We start from the raw sequence: 20,931 nt of genomic DNA, 5'->3' as shown, positions 1-20,931 counted from the left end.
CGCCAAGGCAATTTTGTATGCTGCTTCTTAGAGTGTGAGGCATATGTGGCTGTTTCATTCGTTCCTTCATCCATGGAAACGTTAGTTGATTTGCCAATTTGATGAGGAACTGAAATCTCGACAAAGGCTTTGCGTCGTCATCTTTTTTCTTTTTCTTGTAAAAGTTGAGCACATATATTATGTAAGAGTTGTAGCATGCAATATTGAGCATGTTGTAGAACTGGTTCATTGGCCACCTTCTTGTTTTTCGTATGCAAGAAGTATTCGTGACACACTGGTCAAAGGCATCAACTGCTCCCTTTGTTTGATTATAACACAGAATCTCATCTTCAGTAGTGAATGTTTTGTTTGTGTTTGTGTCAGACATCTGGAACAATAAGGTAGGTACCTATGTAATCATAAACTCATCAACGGTACCAACACGCCTGGCAAACGTAGGAACACTACCTCATGAATGGTACCAACACGTCTGGCAAACGTAGAAACACTACCTCGTGAATGGCACTAATACGTCTGGCAAACGTAGGAACACTACCACATGAATGGTACCAATACGCCTGACAGGCGTAGGAAAATTTACGTTAAATGGTATCAATACGTCTCACAGGCGTACTAGGCTTTGGAAAAAACAAAACACTGATCTTGACGTGAACTGCTCGGCAATCTGAGGAACACTGACTTGCCAAGAGAGTTTCCGTTGAAGCATACCTGGGAGGCGGGAGTAAGGTTCCCCCCCGAAACAAGATGGCCGCTGTTCTTCCACTAAACTACGTCTCTTAGACGCATAGGTACCATTCCAGGGTTAAAATGATACTACGTAAACCCATACCCTCATATGTAATAGAGAATTGAGACTCCTATCGGGTAACATACCCAGGGCAGGCTCGTACATGCATCGCGTGTTCGGAAGAGGGTCAATTAGTGCTCAGTGTCCCAAGCGACGATCCCCTGGGAACCAGTCCCTCAGGGGTCCAGTTAATATACCCGCTGACAATGTATGGCTGGTATATGTACCAACTGTGCTACCCTTACTGAATAAACCAAGAGATTCAGCTCCATCAGTTGCAGAAGTCCCTGGTTAGAGATAACAATGGAGGGTATACGGACAACCCCAGAATCACCGACGAGGAGACAGGTACAAGACACGAAGTTAGTGTGAAGAATGCACCAACAGGAAGGGAAGAGATGGAGCAGTCAAACATTGACCACTTCAGAGGAGATGCATCTTATACCCCCACCCCAACCCCCAAGTGCTTTGTTCACGGAGGCAGAATTACCTGTAGTTACCTCCCCTATTAAATCACGGTCAAGATTTGTATCAAGGTTACGGTCAGTGGCGGAAGAGTTCAAGGTGCTACGTAGGAAGAAGAAGAAAAATAATGAATGCATAAGTTCCACAATAGTTCATAATGAATTTAGAGTAGAACCTGGTACCCCAAACAAGATGTTTCAAAGATTAGTTTAACAAGTAATTCAGCAAATGTAATTAAAGAAAAACCTTCAACCAGTAACAAACTTACCCCAGATTTATTTAGTGTAAAGCATGTTTAATGCCTTATAGGCAGAAATTAGCGATCAGTAATGTTGAAGAATATAAGTAACTTTAGTTCTCTGTTGTGGACAGTTATAATCATGCAATCATTTACGTTGGCATCTATAAATTTGAATCAAATGCAAAGTAAGTCCAAAATAATTGCTCTCAATGACTTTCTCATTAAATCGTCTATTCATGTCGCCCTCTTTCAAGATGTCGCCATAGACGATTTTTCTGTACTGAGCATGTTTAAAGTATACAACAATTTTACTCCCTTTGCACTAGGGACTGCCATAGCATGTCGGCGACACTTGGATTTACGTAATGTAGTGACCCATCCCACGGGCGGACAAATAAGTGCCAAATTAGGCTCAGTGTTTCTCTGTAATGTGTATGCTCCGTCAGGAAGCCAAAACAGACGGGAAAGAGAAGATTTTTTTTCAACAGTTGTAGGGCCCGAGTTGACATCCCACACACTAGACACTATACTAGTGGGGTATTTCAACTGCTTAATTCGTTCACAAGATCAAAACCCAGGATACAACTTCTCACGTACGCTCTATGAATTAACGCAGGGGTTACAACTGCGTGACGCTTGGATACACGCCAATGGTGAAAGTTTAGGTTACACACATATCACCTCCAATAGTGCGTCAAGGATAGATAGGGTTTATGTTGCATCAAGATTTCAGGACTATATAATTAGTGTTCAAAATTTTCCAGTATGCTTTAGTGACCATAGTGTACAAATTTTCAAAATAAATTTAGATTTGATCAAACCCCGACAAGGTAGCGGATACTGGCTTTAAAATAGCACATTATTACAAAATGGTAGTTACGTCCAGCTAATCAGGGAAACGTGGAACGAACTCAAGGCCTCTCGGCCAGTGCAAAAGACCCTAATCGAGTGGTGGAAAACTCGAGTTAAGCCTAAATCCGTCAGGTCTGTAAATTTTTCAGTGCGAGGTTAGTAGAGATCAAAGAAATAAATATAATTTTTTGTATGCAGTCTTTAATGATCTCCATCGTTTAGCACTGCAAGGTAATTTTGATCGTCCCTATGCAAATTAAATAAAAGCGTAATTACTTTCTATACATAGGAAACGAAAATCTGCAGCAATAATAAAAAGCAAGATTCTTCCTATAGACCCTGACGAGCAAGCCACTCTAAGTTACATTCTTCAAGAACATAAACACGCCAGGAGTCACGTCATTCATAAATTAATTTCAGATTCCGGTGAAGTTGACACCAGCCCTCATAGTAACACGACAGGTTTTTGCAATACTATAAAAAACTTCTTGGTCAAGCCTTTAAACCAACAGAAACGCAATGTAATTTTTTGAACTACCTCCCTGCATCACTGACGGAAAATGAAAGAACTGAGCTCACCCAACCGTTTAGTAAAAAGGAGGTTCATAATGCAGTATTCAAAGCTCCCGAGGAAAAAAACTGCAGCCGAAGATGGATTACCATCAGAATTCTATCAATGTTTCTGAGATTTAATAGGAGATTAATTAACGGAATGTGTCAACGAAGTGTTGACAACTGGGACAATAGGGAAGACCAGTAGCACGGGAGTTATAGTGTTAGTTCCCAAAAAGGCAAATCCAAAGTTCGTCACAGATTTTAGGCCAATTTCAATATTGAGTAGTGACATCAAACTTATAAGCAGGTGCATAAATCAGCGTTTAAAAAAAATATATGGTTAAATTTATTGGCAATTTACAGTTCGCTTGTAATACGTCTCAAAGTATACATCACTTGCTGCAAACGATAAGAGACGTAATTATTACCAAACAAAATAAGAAAGCAACGGAGGCAATTCTATCTTTAGACTTTTCCCAAGCATATGACAGAGTGAGTCATGAATATCTGTACAAAGTCTTAGAAGCATATGGCTTTGGAGACACTTTTATTAATTGGATCAAAACCTTATATAATCACACGCTGCTAAAACCCAAAATAAATGGTTTCTTGACAACAAGTTTTAAAATGCGACGAGGTGTACTACAAGGTAGTCCCTTGAGTATCACTTTGTACGTCCTCACCATAGCCCCCTTTTTGTTTAGTATCCAGCATAATTTACAGGGCATTTCTATGGCTTCCACCACAATACAGGTTTGCAGCTTCATGGATCACGTGACAATTTTTCTCAAGAATGAAAGAGATCTGTACAGTGTTCAAAGCCAAATACATACTTTTGAGCACACATCAGGAGCAAAACTAAACAATCATTCCTGATGCTCCTTGGCAAGGAGAATCCTTTCACAAACAATACGGAGATCCCTGTAGACAAGAAAATAAAAGTTTTAGGTATAAACGTCTATGCAAATATCGATGAAACGATCGAAACAAATAGTAAACTCACGTGCGAGAGGGCAATCTACGTCCTCAGAGCGAACAAAATGCGATCTCTGAGTTTAAAAGCACGAGTAAGATTTATCAACGTTTTTGCTCTCTCTAAACTTTGGTATGTAGCAAAAATCCTGCCCTTCAAACCACAGCACTTAGCTAAGGTCAACAAAGTTGTTGGCTGCTTTATGTGTCACGATAAAATTTTCCGGGTGGCGATAAATGAGGTCACGTTATCAGAGAAGACATGTGGGCTGGCACTAATACACATGAACACACAGGCAAGAGCATTGTTTATACAGACTGGCCTTCAAACAGCTTTCTCACTGCACAAGTCAACGACCCAAGCATGTATACAGACGATAATACGGAACATTCCATTAGAAGCTCCCATCGATATCCAAAGTATTCCCAAAAGGTTTTTGTTTTATAAGGACATTGCTTTACAAGTATGCTACCAGTTATTACGACATGAGACAATTCCACAATCTGTTATAAAGTTATATAGTGAAATCAATAGTTCAAAGAACACAGTACCACGAATAGTCAGGAATTTCAATACACATAATTGGCCACAAATATGGGAAAATGTCTCCGCCAAACACCTTTCAAAAGCTGGCCAATTAATATGGTACAAAGTGGTCCATCGTGTTATAGTGACACGAGATAGGACATACCAATATGAAATCAGTGAATCTCCTAACTATATATCCTGCAAAGTGCCAGATTATTTAGCCCACAGGATAACGAAGTGTCGAAACTCCTCCACGGCATGGAACAAATTGAGAACAATGCTCAGTCGTATATGCCGCACCTCATTAACAAAGTTTACGGATACAGATATAGTTTTTCCTGATTTCAATTTTTTTCCACCAACAAAACAACGAGCAGTACAATGGTTGATAACTGAATACTTATTATATATATTTCACAATGACGAGAGCAGTTTTCAGAAACAATTCAGTATCTTCTTGCAAGAACAATACAAAAAAATTCATCTCCAAACAAGGAAGAAATGGTATGCAAATTTCTTAATAGTGCTTTATACTTAATTTAGGTTAAACAAAAATGTAAAGGTTATAACCAGATAGAAATACAAATTGTAATAGCAGTAATACACTTATGTCAACAACAATGTAATTCCATAACTTGTAGATCAGAATGAGACAATAAAAAAAGAAAAATGACTGATTAGCACATCGCGCTGCAACGCTAGGGGTCCCGGGTTCGAATCCTGGCCTGGGCATGAATGATTCTAAGTGCCCATTCATCAATTCCATCATATAATTACCATCTTCGCAAATTAGCCAAAAGTGGCACAAAAAGCAAAGTAAAATAAAGCAAATCAAATCAAAACAAATTATTAACATCACTTCCTAAAATATAATGCTTAGTGTTGGTATACTGCTTAATTTAAAGCAGGTGCACCATTTGGAATAAAAATATATGGAATCCTTTGACTTCTTGTCACAGGAAAATTTTACATTTACTTTTACACTGAAGTTAAAATCCACGTAATTATTTACTAAAGTTACTAAAATAATTATATTTACCTAAAGGAAACGGAGGGGCGAGGAGTTCTTTGAAAGAGGAACCGTATTATATTATCCCCTGAGCTTAAGTATTTTCTAGCTAGGGTTCTGTAATGTCTCGTGAAACAATAATTGAATCGGTCATACGGTTGGAGCATGTTGTTTGGTTTGCCAAGGTTGAATTCAAGTTGTGTAATAATTAGTGTTAAATATTCAAATTGTGAGTTTTATAAACCCACTCACAAACACTATTTATATGCATATTTACACAATTTAATTTACTATATTTAGCCAATCAATGAGTTAGCTTTAAGTTTCTTTTTCGAAAATCGTACAATAAAGAATATGGTTTGACATGGTATTTCATTCAAATAAACATAAATTATCACGTATTCATCGAAACTATTTTGTCGGGATTATGATTAACGATTTTAGGGGCGGTCTTGAGTGATGTGTATCCCTGTACAAATCATGTATAGTGTTCAGTACAGCTAAGAAAAAGTTATTTTCGGTAGACACGGTGTCGTAATTAAATACTTTGTGGGGATTACGATATGGTTTGAGGGCGCGAATTATATGATTGGGGGGGGGGGGGACGCATGACATGTCTTGTGGGGGGATGGGCTTATTGGCAAGGGGGCGTGATGGGCACTCCTGGAGGGTAGAGTGGGTAAATGCCCCCGAAGAATGTTTATAAGAATGTTCATTTACAAGCCTAAGCGAGCACGAGAATCTCACAAGTGTCGTCTCCTGTTCATACCAAGAAAACGTTGCTATCAGCCAGAGGTCTGACATTTCACTGCGTTTCAATTAGAATCGGTCAGATTACTTCAAGTTTACTTTAAACCTACAAATTCTTTTTAATAAATGCACAATTTCCCTGAAGCCGTTGGTGACCGGTAGAAATATTTTTACCATGTCTCATTGTATCTGATGTTCATTTACTCAATGAAAAATATCTGAAATGGGGTTCATAAACTATTTAGCCTTTCTCAGGCAATGCACTTTTCACTACACTACCAACACTCCATGCATTCAGTGATATTTTTCCAGAAATCGCCTGCATGGGTTACAAAAATCACTAGCTACTGGTCCGTATTAACATTATTAGCTTCGTAGATATTATCGCTAATCACCATGTCCTGGATTCTGTTTCCAGTCAAGCCACTCTACCGTTCCGATTAGCGTATTTATGTTAAAGCATTTATTTTATTCACTTTCAATTTGAAAACTTATATTATTGGAGGATTATATTATAAGAAGCTGAATCGTTATGCATAAGATTAAATTAACATATGATCTTTTTTCAGTGTAAATAAACGCCGAACACCTCATAATAATCTCCACACCTGAAGAACCAGCCCTCATAGCAGTAATGGTTCAAAACCCTGTAAGTCGTCCCAGCGTATAATTTGGCATATATGGTCCCGTCTCCTCAAAACTTATAAATAGTAGCGTAAATGGAGAAAAAATTAGTACAGAATTCTGGGGTCACCGTGGAGTAATTGGTTAAATCACAGGAATTCCCCTCACCGGAAGAAGACATTTCACCTGAAGACGAGCGAAAAGGTGATCTCTCGAAATGTAGTGTTAGAGTAAGAAAGGTTTAAAGCACTAGACAATAGATAGTGCCCAATTATCATTGCAGGTTGATTATAATCATATCACCTAGACAAGATCTCATACAGTTAATTTGGTAGTAGAAAAAAGCATGACATATTGTAATAAAAGGAAAATGTTAACGTTATTCCAGTAAATTCTCTTAGAGTTACGCCAATAGTTAATATTATAATTTGTACAGTTTTTTTTTATAGTGCCTTCGTCAGCTGCCCTAAATATTTTAAGGCAGTAATTCTGTTGATAAATTAAAATTCACTACGTTCTATAAATTAATATTTCAGTTGTGAACGGAATCGGAAAAGAGGGAAATAGCATTGCCAAAGTAAAATATATCACATAACATGTAAGGGAATAAATAACAGATGATTATTGTATCATATATTGGTCTCAATTATTATTATGTCTTACAAACTCTTTTTTCAATCATTCACTCTCTCATGTTTCTTAATTCTAGCTTAATTGACGTAGTGACAGAATTTCCTTAGTTTCCGGTTATTTTGGACATTTTCTATGCAGATATTACCAGCAGAACTTGAGAGGCTTGTAACACAGAAAAATATGTTTCTCGTCAGCCATCTTGAAGCAATTCGACTAATTTGTCTCTCAGACATCACAAAACCATCTTAAAAGGTATGTTGCAGCTTTGGAAATTGCTCTTAAAATGTATGCTTTCTGTGACCACTTTTGCAACCCTCCCAACCACTCCTTAACCATGTGTTGTAAGCCAAAAGTTTTGTGGCCAAGTTGCAACAGAAAAATGTATGATGGAAATAAGTATATGTTTACTAAGAACATTTTGAACTCCATTTTTAGAGGAAATATGAGCTTTTAGAATTACTAATGGATTCAACATTTTTATAATTGCTGTGACACGTAATGACGACGCCAGTAAAAATTAAAGAAGCAGACGAGGGGAGGGGTGCATTTCCTAAGGAGCAAAGTCACAATTGATATATTTCAAAATACGATACGATCTTTTCTTAGTGGTTAACCTTTGGAACGATGCCAACTATTTGAAGGGTCCTTTAATTCAGAGACACCTCACAGCTTTGAATTACGTGGGCTTTAATGCCGTCACTGGATGTCACATAAAATTGAAACAACTTATTCAAACAAATCTTTTTTTCTCTCTTGATTGCAATCGAAGTAATATTTGTGGAACAGGATATGATTGTTCACATTTAGTAATTAGAGATAATCCTGTTTTTCCAGGATTCCTGAAGTCACCGTGTTCCAAGACGCTTTCGTAGGAACTCCTGGACGGGAATGTAGTTTATCCGAATGTGAAACTAGTTCCACTGAATTCTTCAGGTGTTGCCAGATATAGCTTCAGATTTACACTCATACAATAATGCCAGGTAATGACAGTTACAAATTTCCTTGTTCTGGTAATATGTCCAATTGTAACGAACACAAAATTCACGATATTTACTGAAATCAATCACTAAACGTGCATCTCGACTCCCATCCCCTCGTGTGGAAATTTTAAATTTTTCATTCCATACTTTCACGAGGAAATTGACAATGAGAATAGCCAATGTCAAGGTCGGCGACAGAGAATTCAAGGGCGAGACATCCAGGACAGACCCTTTATACTTTCAGCATTTCGTCACATTCAATATTATTGCAACCTGTGAGAAAAAGCCACGGGGACCTGTATAAAGTCAGCTTGCTTTATTCTGTGGTATTTGCCCGTATATAAGTGATCGAAACTTCTTGCAGATAATAATCAAGGTTTTGTTAATGTTAAATTATATTTGAACAGACACGCAATTATTTAAATACACTCCATCAACTATATGCTGCACAAATTGATGTTGCTAAAGAATTTCATGAAGTGATTAACCAAGCATTCGAATGTCCTAACTTCCCCAATTCTGTAAATGGCTTGAGGATCACTTAAATGGGTGATTTGTCAGATTAATGGGAGACTTTCTAAGGAAGGAATTTTCTAATCTGCTGTTACCCAGGGATATTCATTGGATCCCTCATTATTTTTTACTTGTATAAATGACGTAGGAAACTCAATTAAGAATAGTAATTAATACTTAATGCTTGGCAATGATATAAAATTATATAAAGAAATTATATCCCATGACGACCTTAGAAATCTTAAAACAAATATTAACTCGGTCAATAAATTGTTATCAGTTAATGGGTTAGATTGGAACAAAGATAGATCCAAAAATTTATCATTGGCTAGAAACTCAACATATTTTTAAAAATATTTTGTAACTTCAAAATTAAAAAGATTGAATACATATAAGACTTATTTGTAATATCTGATTCTCGATTGAATTTCAGATTGCGTGGTTTACAAAGAGTTATAAAAAACTAAAGCAGCCCTGGGCAATACATTACGTTCAAGGTCACATATCAAGTACAAATCTGTAATTGTAATATCGTTTCGACTACGATTTATAGAAATATTTGAATTCCCAACGGCTATTTGGAGCTGGAAATGCACTAAGTATAATAATCAACCAAGTGTTCAAAGGAATCCGTCTATTTATTTCCGTTTCAATTATTGTGTACTAATTATTTCCATGGAAGTAAATAACGTGGATTGAATCTTAGGTCATTGTCATATAGGAGAAATAACAATGTTTGAAATTAACTTAATAGATAATATGTTGACTTTAAAATTATCATGCCCGAATAATATTAAGGAAATTGAGACAAGAAACATCAACCATTTTAAGTTATAAACAGTATGAGTAATGCATAAATATAATGAGAAGAAAAAGTTTTAAATAAACTATAAATTATCACTAAGAGTAACCACATTTATACGTATTTTGTATGGATTTTCTATTGTTTAGCATGTGATTGTAACATTGTTTGTCACACTACCCTTCGGGTTTTGATGTAGCTCTTATCTCTAACCTCTTATTTACGAGGCAAGAGGTAGTCGATGCTATATCAAGTAGACCAACGCTATTTTTACAACCTTTTTTTATTTTCTTGTGACTTGTCTATGTCACTAGTTTACGCGCGACAACGACTAGGCCAAATAACCAATGCAAGTACTATCGTTGCTTTATGGAAGATTTAAACCCATGAAACTAGTCATTTTTTCAATATATGCTAATCTTTTCATCATTGAAGTGTACATACAAAAGAACTAAAATTAACAGGAAAATGTTGTTGTTTTCAAACAATAAATGGTATCTGGTTTGCAATTCAAAAACAAATTCTTACAATTTATTCAAACATTATGCAACATCTAGCTCACAGATTACATTTTTTGTTAAAAGTTTTCCTAATTTCAAATACATGCATTCACAGCCCGTCTGTATTTAGTTATTTTAACCAACTAAATAACTAACTCTAGCCTTCTTAAACCCGAAGTGTATGGCCGCAGGAACACAAGTCTTCAATCTGTCCCTATCCTGGGTGGACAACATCAAGTCCATCTTTTCCATCCTTACAGATTTCCTTTAGGTCCAATCCAACGTTCTCCCTTCATCTTACTCTTGGGCCATACCACTAGTTTCTTACCATCAGGTTTCACAAAAAGAATCCTGCAAACTCTTTCCACTCCCATTCGTGCCACATGGTCCTTCCCACGTAAGTCGTCTTGGTTTAATTATTCTAATATTACCTGGACATGAATACAAATTATGTAGTTCTTAATTATGAAACCTTCTCCACTCACCCTTTAGGTCCAAATATTTTTTTAATAAAGATTTTATTTTTAAATACTCTTAATTTACATTCTTCTTTTAATGTAATGGGCATCCATATAATACTACAGCCAAAATACTATTTTGTATATTTTAGCTTTTAATTTCTTAAATATTATATGATAAGATAAAAGTTTATGAAGAGAAAAGTAACACGCATTTCCTGAATGAAGCCTGCTTTTTATTTCCTCTTTAATATAATTTTCAATTATTAGTATCACTCCTAAGTACTTGAATTGGAAACTCATCCAAATGGGTTGTCATCAATAATTAGATTTAGATTACTACCTTACTTGGTTTCATCCTGTAAGCATATATTTAATTTTATCTTTGCTAACGTACAAGACTATCTGTTTAGCTGCTTTGGAAAATATTTTACCATTATTCTTAATTGTATTTATATAATCCCATAACAAGTCTATATCATCTGCATATGCTAAGATCTGTGTCAGACCATTTAATTTTAGACCTTCATTAGTATCTTCTACCTTCCTAACAGCATATTCTAAGGCACAATTAAAGAACAATGAAGGTAATACATCTACCTGTCTGAACCCATCATGAATTGTATAATGTCAATGAATACCTGATGGACATGTTAATCATATTCCCACTTTTTCTCAAGTCTGTCTGATGTGAAAAGTTTGATCTATATTTGATGGATTACGTTTAAATCCACATTTACACTCACCTATAATTTCATTACCATTGGGGTTTAGTCTAGTTAAAATAATGGTAGATGATATTTTAAGTGATGTTGAGAGGAGAGATATTCCACGATGATTATTGCATTTCGTTTTACCACCTTTTTGAAACACAAGCACAAAGGATGGATTTTCTTACTGTTGATGAATTTTTCCTTATTCCATATTAGACAAATTAATTTATGAATTGGACATATTGACGAATTCCCACTATATTTAATTAACTAAGCTGGTATTAAATCAATGCCAGATGCTTTGATATTCTTTACCCTTTTAATAACATTTTTTATTTCTGTCAAGTTAAGATATGGAACAATAGGATCTACTGTGTGTACTTCATTTACTTCTGATTTATCTCCTATGTGAACTTCTGAAAGTTCACTAAAGTAGTTCCTCCATGTATTTAAAATTTAGCTTGGATCAGTCAAAAAGTTAACCGTTTTTATGTTTTATTAAATTTACTGTAGGTTGTCAGCCCATACTAAATTCATTTTCTCCTTCACATAAATCTCCGATTTTTTTCAATTTGTTTCAATTTCGTTAATTTTGCATTTCAAGTAATATTTTTTTACTTCTAAATGTGTGGTTAACTTCTCTTTCTATTCTGTTATAATTGTTTAAACTTGTATCATCAGAGTTATTAAACCACTGAATTCTAGCCTTATTTCTCATTTACATATGCTTCATTTATATTTTCATCAACACTTAAATTATCTGCAAAATATCCAAACTCTTTCAAAGTTTCATTTGATAATCTTCCCTAATTCTTTCATCAACAAATTTTCCTGTATTAAATTATAGAACTTTTAGATTTTAATCGCTATGATTTACCACTAAGTGTCTTGCTCTTAATTTAGCAATTACTAAATAATGGTCCGTGGCCCAGTCAGCACCTCTAAATGAACGAACGTTCAATACACTAGCATGCCTTCATTTAGCAATTAGAATACGATCTTTCTGATTATGAGTTCTACCATCTGGAGACGACCAAGGATATTTATGGATATATTTATGTTTAAAAGTGGTGCTTTACACATTTAAATTATTTGACCTTGCGAAATTAATTAATCTTATAGCATTATCATTACCAAATTTATGAACACTTTTTTTCTTTATCAATAGTTGGTTTATAAGTCTCTTTATTACCAAACTGTGCATTACAGTCACCTAGCAAAAGTTTCACATCATGCTGTGAAACTTTATGAAATACCTCTTCTTCCTTAGCTTAACAATTATCTGTTGTGTTGTCATTTTTATCTTCTGTTGGTATATGGATGTATATTATAGCAATTTTTCACAACCTACCTTGTAAAACTGCATAATATGTTCAAGTTATTTTTCGTAGCTTTTTAAAAATCCGTGTGAATCGCATCGATGAAGATGAATGGTGAATTAAGGAAACAGATGGAGCCAAGCCTTACTTAGGTTTGGAATCTGAGATCCTCGATTTTGTTGTGCGCTACAGGAAACAGACCAACTTGAAAAGTGGCTTCTACTGAGTGTTACTTAATATCCATAACAACGATTCCTTATTGATTTCTCAAAATATTGTTTTATTTTTTCAGGACAAAGGACAGGTGAAAGAAGACTAATAGAATCTCATCAAAATTGCATTTGAAATATTTGGATGTCCTCTTAGATAGAAAACAATGGACGACAATAAGAGTGGTGATCAGACGTGGCTCAAAGAGAGAAGAGATGGTTTCGATAAGCTGATTGGACTTCCCAGGGCTCAGAAAGGCGGAGGATATCAAGTGAAGATAGCAGCATTGTTCGTGGCCTCAGCCATGAAGAGACAGAACGTTCGGTACAATCTTTCGGTTGAAGATAAATCTGCAGGGAAGTTTGATGACGTAGTCTTTAAACTTTTTGAAGAATCACAAAACATTAGGTGTTGTGTCCAAGCTAAACACAAGGGAGTAGGATGCAAAATATTATTTCAAAATCTCCTCTTCTCGGAGAAGGGAGATTTCTTACTGATCAAGTATTTCCAGTCCTCATTGTTTCAGTTGCAACCAAATGACTACATCAGAAATAACTTGAAGGAAGCAGTAGAAGCAGAAGTAGCTGCAGAGGCAGAAGTAGATTCATTTCTGGGGAATTTGTGGTTCTCTGTAGGACAGCCAACAGACACCGAGATTGACAACCTTTTGGAGGAGAAATTGAAAGAAGCAAATACAGGAATCGAACCAAGAAAGTTAAAGGACAATCTGTGTACTGGCCTGGACAAATGGTTTAAGGAAGATAAGACGAAAGCTATATATTTTACAGACATTAATGTTGCTAAGATTATATTTTAATTTTTTTCGGACACTTCAAAAGATAAACTAGCCTTGGCTAATGTTACATTCTCATGTTACTACGATGATCTCGATAAACTTTTTGAAAACAGTGAAAGTGCATTTCACACGGTTCCGTGTTCCCTAAAGCTTTGTTGTACAAAATACCTCACATATCCAAAGGGTTCCAAAGAGTTGTTTCTCTTGCAGCTCCAGGATTTCATGAAGGTGAAAAATATTTTTCTCTCTTCACTTCCACTGAATGGACCCACAATAATAGTTGTTGTAGTTGAACAAGGAGACAATGTAGTTGAGGAAAAACAAGCCTTGGAGTCATTAGTAAGAAGGATGCAAACTCCTAGTGTTAACCATGTTTCAAAGTTAAAATATTGTTCAAAGAAATGAGAGCATGCAAGACATTATGGAAGTAAACAATGTAGTTCCTTGGGAAGATGAAACTTACACTTTTGCAAGTCTCTCCAGTGAAACGCAGCATTTATTAATGCAAACGAGGGTAACGTTCCAAGGAAATTCAATTACATTTAAGGAAATCTGCGGCGAAAACAATTTTCCAGCGTTAAGATCACATCATATTGCGCTGTTATTATCAGAGCCAGAGGTAGTTGTAAGTAAATATGTACCTAAGACAGAGACCACTGTGAATAGCTATGTTTCAAGAACATTTTATCTTGAATGTATTTTACGTGAGGAATATTTATTTAGTCTATCAGACGATGAGTATGTTGTGATTACATCAAGAGAAGGGTTTTATGAAGCATTAATTGACAGGTATGAAGAAAGAAATAACATCTTCCCTGGGAATGGTGAAAAAACTTGTGAAACCTTTAATAAACTTCGTCTCTCGAATCCACGGAAAAACATCCACGTGCTTGAGAGTTCAAAGAAAGGCAATTCTAGACATTTACAATGGCTTTGGTCTCACGGTTCCCTCTTTACATTGAGATCGTATGTAGAGAAGAGTGAGAAATTGTATACAAGAAGGAAATAGATCAGAGTCCAATCGTTGTAATAGCAGCTGAGCCAGGAATGGGGAAGACCACTCAGCTGTCTCACATAGCAGAAGAAGTGAAGAAGAAGCACAGAGACTGGTGGGTTGTTAATTTAGCCCTCAAGGACTTAACTAGTAGACTCCTTAACATGAATATGGATGTAAGTACTACACATTTCTCTAAGTATGAGCGAAATCTTGTTGGAAGGAGAATCAACTCTCTCCAAGATCCTGTTTCAACACAGCCTCGAAGTAACAGGGAAGTTTATCCTCCTCTTGGACGGATACGACGAGATTGCATCAAGATAAGAAAGGGAGAAAGTTTTTCTAGTACTTCAGAAGTTGAAGGAGCACTCATGTGGACAGGTGATAATAAGCACGAGGATCCATTTCAAGGAGGAGTTGGAGGAGGCGACTTCAACCTTTGCTTATCGCTTGGAGCGATTGGACGAAACAGAACAGGAGAAGTTGCTGGCAGAAGTTTGGATTAAGAATCTGGATGTTTCTTCCGATGTTGAGAAATTAGAACGCGTTTATGTGTATGCAAGAGATGTAGTCAAATATTTCTCTAAGAAGGCCAACAGAATGATAGGAAACCTCATTGGCATTCCCCTGCAAGTAACCTTGCTCGCGGAGGTGTATGAAGAAAGATGCAAGTTATTTTGCAACAAACAAGAGGCAGAAAATGCGTCTCTTGAATTTCCTTTCACTAAAATACTTTTACTTTACAGTAAATTTGAAAATATGAAATGAGACAAATTCATAAAAAGTGACGCAAAACATAGCTCTTTGTATCAGAAGAACCTCGTCGACATGGTTTCCGAGGAGCACAGCAGCGTGTGCGCAGAGAAAGCCCTTGACGAGCTACTCCCAGACAATTTATTCCGATGTGACTGCTGTCTAAGTACATTGAGGAAATCACGGTTTCTGGATGAGCAGGATATTCTTAAAATTGGGATTTTGCACAAATCCGATAAAGAAAACCTATCCTTCGTCCACAGGAGTTTTGCAGAGTATTTCTTTGCATTACACTTAGCACAAATAATAACAAACAGAAGACCTTGCAAGAAATTTAGAAAATTTCTTAAGGGCAAATTTTATGAAGAAGGATATCAAGTAATAAGAATGTTTGTAGATAGTGCATTAGCTAAGAGCAGAATTCACATTGCTGCTCTTTCAAATGACGTGCATGCCCTTGGAGAGGTATTAGAAAACGGAGCAGACATTAACGAAAGAGATGCTCTTGGAAGAACCGCTTGTCACTTAGCAGGAGCCCATGAGTGCGAGGAGACATTTGAGCTTCTCGTCAGCCGAGGATGTGATCTACAGGCTAATGAAAATGTTGCAAACTTTACACCATGTAAACTAGCTCTGGAACTGAGCAGTGTCAGAAATTTAAATTATTGGTTTCTTTCATGCCTGTACAGAAACGGAAGAATAAAAGAATATAACGAAATTTTGAGAGAACACGTTAAATGCGAGTGGATACTTAAACACTTTCCTTCCAACATCCGTAGATAATGGCTATGTTGGCACGATTAGGTTTCTTCTAAAAAGCGTCATGATCTTACATTTTGGTTTCTCTTCCCTCCTAATTGGAAACAAACTACGTCTATGTCACAGAATCAAGGAACCTGTTTGCAATTAATATTGGAGTTTATGTTTAGGAGAAGAGCATTCCTTTTCTTAAGGGAAATTCTTTCTGAGGGCAATCAAGAACATATCAAAGCTGTGTTTTCTGCAATGGTAGATTCTATGAATAACAAGAAAGATCCACTCAAGGAGATAGTACTTTTAACTATCTTCTCAGAGTACGACGATTTAATGGCGATGGCATTTGATAAAATATCCGAGATCACAAAAGACTTTCCTTCTTACATCCTTAAACCGTTGGAATCACATGAGACGTTGGTGCATGTTGCAGCAACATGCGATTTAGATAAAGCAGTGAGACGTATCTTTAGCAGGCTGCAGGAAGAGGGAGCAGATATTTTGTCATTTCTCTTCCCAGAGAATGTTCAAGAGGTGTCACTGATTCATCTAGCAACCGGCAAACGCAATTGTGGCCTGTTGCGCTTTTTACTTCATCAGAGAGAACAAAGGAAACGTCGAATTCCACCTCTGCCAACAGGATTCTATTGGACGTACACCTCTGCATTGTGCTACTTCCTTTATTATGCATCCTGAATCAATCAAATTGATTGTTGCTGAAATTAAAAAGGAGCAAACACCAATTGTTGAGGCACCGTTGTTAAATTCTGCTGAGAAAGGAGCATTTTTCGACTTCTTGTTTGAGAGAATCATGGCTCATGGAAATAGCCTTTTGGCTTTTATTATGCGATGGGACTCCTTCGAACGCAACTGCCTAAATTACTTGAAAGACGACCATGATCATAAAATCGGGCAGTGCCATTGGAAAATATATAGTGTTTGTGCTTTTCAATGGATAAAAAAGGAAATGGAGGATGAAATACAAAAGGTGTTTCATGCGACATCAACAACATATGAAGTAAATGACTTCATGGAATATTTATTTCTTAAAAAGAAACCACAAAACAAACCACAAGAGAAAAGTACATTTTTCAAAACATTGTTCAATTGGTTTTCATAAAATCACTTTCGATTTACTGCAATTGTAAATCTTCAAGTGAATCTTCAAATTACTGGAGTAAACTTTGAAGATCGGTCATCCTCTTCATACGGAGCACGCATATACGAAAGGATGTATTTTGTCAATGTTTAATTACTGTCACTGGGTGAGAAAATTTACGCTGGAGATAATTAAGTAAAATGGGTGATTATGTTTTAGGAAATTGCACGCATGTTGCATGTATTGAATTATTCATTGTCTTGTCTCTTTATTAGAAAGCTTGCCATTAGTAGGAAGAAGTAATGTTAAATCCTACTTTATAGATAATATTTTGACTAGCAAAATATCATGCCCCAATATTCTTATGAAATTGGGCCTAAACCCCCCAGTATATGGCGTTCCAAATTATCGAGCAGTAACAGTGATGCATAAGGGTAATGGGAGGAAGTTATTTTTACGTGGTTTAGTAACTCTGTATAATGTTGCCAAGAATGGTTGAATGAATGTATGCATGTTTTTTTTTTTTTTTTTTTGGATTGTCTGTTGGGATTGCATTATTTTATTTTACTGATTGTATTATTTTATCTTTATTCCTGTCAAATATTTGTATCTTATTCTTAGGTTAATTTTCTCCTTTACTTTGTGATATTTACTTGTGAATCTATGTGCATAAGTGACGTATTTTGGAACTTTCTGTGACAACAGAATTTTATTAATCGGATCAGAATATGATACCTTAGTCAAGGATTCCTGGTTCGAAATTATGAGTAAGTCGTGAGAAAGAACTCTAGAATTCATGTCTCCAACCACACAATCAAACAGACGTGTGTATATCTCGAGTCTGACCACAAAGCGTCTTGGGTTTCGACAACCTATCGTTGCAATTCTTTGGCTTGTATACCATTCACGCTTATGCATCTCAGTAGAATGGGAAGTATTGCTAAAGGAAAATAAGATGTGAACATTGTCGTGTCTTCGACACGGAGTAATACTTGCTCCAAGGTATGTTTGTTTATTGAATGTTGCTTGAAAGTAAACGTGACGGGCTTGATTTATATTTACACTCCGTGATATTAGTGGAAATTCCATATTTTTAAATTATATTCATATATTGAAGGAAAATTATAAGTAGAACAACATACTGTGAATGTCGTGCATGTATGTTGTAAGTTAAATTTAAACTTCTAAATGTATGTCCCAAGAATATTAAATGGAAAGCAAAATATGTGAAACATGGAATTCTATTTTTCATATATTAATATACAATGAAACAATTATAAGAGAAATGAAGATGCATTTTGTTTTTCAGTTGTTATTATGGAAGCAAACAAACAGAGCCGGCCAAATAGGCTTTATTATATATATCTGTTGCATTTGCATATAATTGTATGTCGTTTTCCTTCCTCTCCAGCCTAATTCAAATGAAAAGAATGTTGTTTACATGAAGGGACACTTAAAATAATCCACCGATATTCGATGTAACTGCAACACTTTAGAAAGGCTTGCAACTTTTCAAAATCTCCTTCTTGTTCCTGTCTTTGCAACGCCTGGGTCTAGAAAGAAGCTCACATCAAATATCAGAATACATTTTAAAGCTCCATAATACTTCATGAGAAAATATCTGGAGTTATTTAAATGCCATTAATAGAATGTGATGTAATGAGTTGTTATGGCTCTGTAACAAACCTTTGGTATTTTAAACTGGAATTATACAAGTATCGGTATCGGCTGGACTCGGTCAGGGTATCGGCTCAGCCCTAAACTTCATAACGTGGTATAAATATATAATGGTTTCAATACCTGTTTGAAGGCAAGATAAGGAACACAGAAGGAACTCTGTTCTTAGTAAAACGAGATTCAACACGACTTTTCATAACTGTCAAAATTATGTGAGGGGAGTGGAATGGAAATATTTTGGATTGAAAAAGTTTACACCTTTTAAAAACTTTTGTGGGCTATTTCACACTTGAGAATAGAAGTAGCATTTGTTGCCTCAAAGTTTGTATTTAGTAGAAATAAGTATTCTCAGAAACCCAAGGTGTTCATGTGATACAAGTAATAATATTTTTCAGAGGAAGACCGTGTTTTGTTGTAGCTATGTATTTTTAACATGTTAGCAAAAGTGAAAATTGTGTAGTTTTTATTTATATTCCATGCAAGGCTAAGAAATATTGATATTATAAAATTTTTGAAATATATATATAAACACATGCAATGATTACTGAATATTTACTATGCACACACATATTTGTCTATTTTTGTATTGTAATTATGTGAGGAAATGCCTCTGTGTAATGTTTTTATATCATGTCATAATGGTAAATTATTTGTAAATAAAACGATTTTGTAATAATTGTCTGTTTCATAATTCTGCATTACATCCTGTTATGCTTTGATACTGAATATACGCACATTTAAAATTTCGTAAAATTATTTTGAAAATTGGAGTGAAGCTTATTCCTTGTCTTCAGAAACATATTTTTCATACAACCATATCTCCCGATTGGAAAGGTATGAAAAATCAACTATGAGCTTCCTGTTGTTTCTAAAGACCTTCCATGCACACAGGAGAATTTAGTAATATTTGATTAAGTCATACATCAAATTCTACATTTCTGAGGCCAGGTATTTAATTATGAGTTCCACAGTGTCGTGCAATAGTTTATCAACATTTAGTTTCTTTGCGACAACTTACTTCATACTTCATAGATTCAAGTGATATTTTTATGTGTTTGGCAGCAAGGTAGGTTCATCCGTATACATAGCTGATAGATCAGTTCGGACTATTTAGAAAACTCTTACCAACCTTTATTACGTTTTTTCAACCTGGCAAAAAAATCACCCTTATGTGCTTTGTCAATGTATTACATGAATCTTTTGACCAACTGTAGCATTTTCTGTCCATTTCTTGTTTAATTATTCCAATTATGACGAAAATCTTACAATGTCAATACCTACGTGTTGATATGGGCTCTCCGCTTTAATCCGCGAAGTATTTGCTGTTTAGTTATTTGGATACGCAACAGATGGCAGCACCTACTTCGCTACCTTTGCTGTGGCTTAATCACGCCACCTGCCAATGACGTAGTGCATGACGTTTCCTTGAAATGACAGCAGAAGCAGTTCGACTCGGCACTTTAATATAACAGTACGTATGGTGCATCAACAAGTGGCAACACGGGTTCTGCCCGTAAAACTCAGTTGCCTGTCAACATGTGGTAATTGCGGTTGAGTTGCCTTTCTCGGCATTCGCAATGCCAAGCTCAACATATAACGGTCAAATATTGAGTGACAAGTAAAACTAACTAACTAACTAACTAACTCTCTAGCCTTCTTAAACCCGAAGGTTCATGGCTGCAGCAACATAGGCCTTCCATCTGTCCCTATCTTGAGCAAGATCTATATACTCTTTTCCATCCCTACCGATTTCCTTTAGGTCCATCTCAACGTTGTCCCTCCATCTTCGTCTTGGCCTTCCTACAGGTCTCTTACCATCTGGTTTCCCAACAAGAATTCTGTAAACTCCTCCTTCCTCTCCCATTCGTGCCACATAACCTGCCCACCTAAGTCTTCTTGATTTAATTATTCTAATAATATCTGGACATGAATACAAATTATGTACTT

This window comes from Lepisma saccharinum, chromosome 15, assembly GCF_977018435.1.
Source record: "Lepisma saccharinum chromosome 15, izLepSacc3.1, whole genome shotgun sequence".
NCBI classification, from domain to species: domain Eukaryota; kingdom Metazoa; phylum Arthropoda; class Insecta; order Zygentoma; family Lepismatidae; genus Lepisma; species Lepisma saccharinum.
The sequence above is the reverse complement of the archived record's forward strand: the minus strand, read 5'-3'. Positions refer to the sequence as shown.